This window comes from Sturnira hondurensis, unplaced genomic scaffold (assembly GCF_014824575.4).
Source record: "Sturnira hondurensis isolate 20B ecotype Veracruz unplaced genomic scaffold, ASM1482457v3 Scaffold0000648, whole genome shotgun sequence".
Taxonomy (NCBI): domain Eukaryota; kingdom Metazoa; phylum Chordata; class Mammalia; order Chiroptera; family Phyllostomidae; genus Sturnira; species Sturnira hondurensis.
In genome coordinates this window covers 9,048,795-9,052,146 of record NW_028073279.1, presented here as the reverse complement: position 1 = coordinate 9,052,146, position 3,352 = coordinate 9,048,795, and positions in this window count along the sequence as shown.

Sequence of the window (3,352 nt, the reverse complement as noted above, 5' to 3'; positions counted from 1 at the left end):
AAAGCGTCAACGCCCAGTGATGCCGGGTAGAGCTGGCCGCTCATACACAGCGAAGCACAGGAACACAGACTTCCCTCTGTGCTCCTGAATGCCGGCTTCAGCAGGGGGTCAGTGGCAGCCAGCAGGTACTCATTACCAAGATGAGGGGGATCCCTGCCAAATGGAAGAAGCTATTTACAGTGTTGGGGGGAGGGCTCATCCTACTAGGTGGCTGATCTCTCATTTCCCCAGTCTGAGGCTGACCTAAAAGAAGGTCTTATTTTGAAACTTGGAAAGGAAAGAAACTGTTCAATAAGATGTTGTTTTAGCCCCAGCTGGTGTGGGTCAGTGGATTGAGCACAGGCCTGCAAACCAAAGGGTCACCAGTTTGATTCCCACTCGGGGCACATGCCTGGGTTACAGGCCAGGTCCCGAGTAGTGGGTAGGTGAGAGGCAACCACACGATGTTTCTCTCCCTTTCTCTAAAAATAAATAAATTAAATATTTTTAAAAAAACATGTAGTTTAGTTCCCTTCTGCATCTCAAATATGGAATCTGAGGAAGGAGCCGGAACTTGTAGGCTTTCAATGATTTATGTGTGTTTTAGATGCTATGTCACAGCCCAGGGCCCTGCATGTGCCTGGTGATTGACCTTCATTCCTTCCTTGACCACCTTTCATACAGAATGTTGGCCATTCTGTAACTCTTATCACACCAATCCCAGAAGCTATCATCTGGGTCTGTAGGTTCCTGCTCACAGACATTTCCAGACACCAGGGTCCTTGTTTTCAGCTCTGTACTGAACTCTACTGTCTTCTTTCAGAAGCACAAGCAAATATATATATATATATATAATTTTCCTGTTTAACCTTCCCAGTTATGACAAACCAGGCTCTTGTATTTAAAACACACACGCACGCACGCACGCACACGAAGAAATTTCCTTTCCAGTGGCATGTAGCCAAAATGCTACTTCAGTGAGACTGAATTCATGATAATCAGGCGACGATGTGAAATTACTAGTGCCTGTAGGGCTTTATAGTTGGCCAGGGTGTTCTTGGACATTGAATTCTGTTCCTCATAACAACCCTGAGAAACACCTGTCCTCCATGGGAGGGGTCCATGAAGCCCTAAAAACTTTTCAAATCCAAACCCCCCTTCTGAGAATGTTGACTAAATGCGAACTTTTCATTTTGTACTACATAGAGTAAGATAAATACTACCTTCATCTACTCAAGACTAAACCAGGGATCAGTTGCAGTCTCTGCTTTTCGTCCCCTATCTGCTATGGAGACCTCATCCTGATACCTCCAGTGACACGGCATCACCTCCCAAAGCAACCTTCATCTTTGGTTGGCTCTGACTGATGGTCAGACAGAGAGGTTTCGAGATTCCCCAAGTGGGTCTACAAGAGGGCCACGGGAGAAGACAATGCCTTTAAGGGGTTTGCTGTGGGCCCATTACACGTTCTATCTATTAGAAATAGCCAGATCCTTTCTCCTGGACAATAAGAATGGCAAGGAGTCACAGAAAAGGTGTATCATCAAATCTAATGTCGCTCCCCCTCAAAGAATGCATACGGCCTGCTGTTTGTCCCAATGCTCGAAGTAGTGGGACTTGAAGTTACTCTGTGGCTAAAGAAGACCTTGTCTTGCATCTTAACAATAATCCTCCACTGATGAAGGGAATATGGGTGCTTTTCCTTCCTGAAACTTTTAAGATTTCAAACTGATATAGAGGTGTAATTATTATGCTCATTCTAAAGGCGAAGACATGGAGTCTCTGAAAGATTAAGCAACATACAAGTTCTCCTGGCTAGGAAGGGGCCCTGGCTACGGGTTTTGCATAGTCAAAAATGACACAAAAACCTAAGTGAAATTTAAAAGAAATCATTAAAACTAAATGAAAAATTTAAAATTTTTATTGTATGGACTTTAGATAACAAAAACAAAACCCTATAGGAAGGCTTGGATCTCCAGGGAATTACACTGAGCAGAAAAAGCCATTTCCAAACATTATATATTATATGATTCTATTCATACAACATTTTTGAAATGACATTTTAGAAAGGAAGACTGGATTAGTGGTTGACAGGGGTTAGAAATAGGGACAGGGTTGGGGGAGTGGTCAGCAGGCTTTGACTCTGCAAGGTAGAGCAAGCTTTAGGTCAGATGTTCGAGCCAACCTACAGGAAAGCCTTGGCCTCCAGGGCACTTTCTCGGCTTACTGCCCACCTGAGAGAAATTAAGTGAGCTCGTTTTTCACATGGTTAGTGTGACCTTAGGATTAGTACACACAGGTACTTACCTGGGCACAAAGAACAAATTTACACAGCTTGGTGCTGCAGAAAGTCACTGGACTCTCAAGGGATGGCAAAGATTGATGACAGCCTGCAAACCACTGCATCTGTTTTTTGGAAAGTCAGAACAACCAGATGGCTTGGGAAGTGGAGCCTGAAAACAAGGAGCAGCTCCAGCTTGGTCTAGCTCAATCCCTTCCGAGCCGGTGATGGGCCCCAGCCAACAGGCCCATGGCAAGGGCAGAGATGTACAAGAAGTGTAGTGTACAGTGCAAGAGATGGAGGAAGGGAAAGTTCAACACAGTACAAGTGCAGGATTCACAGCTTGAACAGGCTGTCTGGATTCCGCCCCTTTGAAATGGTGAGGCTCTGGGCAAGTGTCTTGGTCTCTTTGCGTTTCTGATTCCCCGTTTGTAAAACAGGGCAATGTGCCCCTGCTCAGCCTGTGTTACCAGGTGATTGAGAGGAACAAATGGCATTATTTGTAAGAATATTTATTTATTTATTATTAAATAAAAAGTACTTTTGTAAACATTTATGTTGTATACAAATGCAACGATTAGTAATGTGATTTGAAAAGATTCCTACTCGTGATCCCTAAATAAATAATTTCTCTAGCTATGCTTTGGCAAGTTATTTAATTCAGCCTGGAGGCTGTGGGTCACCACCCTCAAGGATCACATCACTACATGGGCCGGTGCTGCACCCACCATGACTTCATGGATGGGGTCAAGCAACTGGAGTGAAAGGGAACATGATGGGCCACATTAACTTATGCAACCTGCTTACTTGGTTAATCCTTGGCCCAAAGCTAGGGATATAGGAAGCTTTTAATAATGAATGAAGGATCATCTAATTTGGCAAGGGCTTTTTCCACATAGGTAATTTGGTAACTGACTAAGTTTGGACACACTGGACAGGAGAGGAAGGAATGATCATCAGGGGTGACAGTCCAGCCAGCTACCTGCTGGGAGGGAGGCAGTTAGCATCAAGAGCCTTCTGTGAGAAAGGTGGCACCGTGTGAGAGAAGGCCTCTGGACCCAGCTCGCTGTGTGGGTATCCTACCTTTATCCT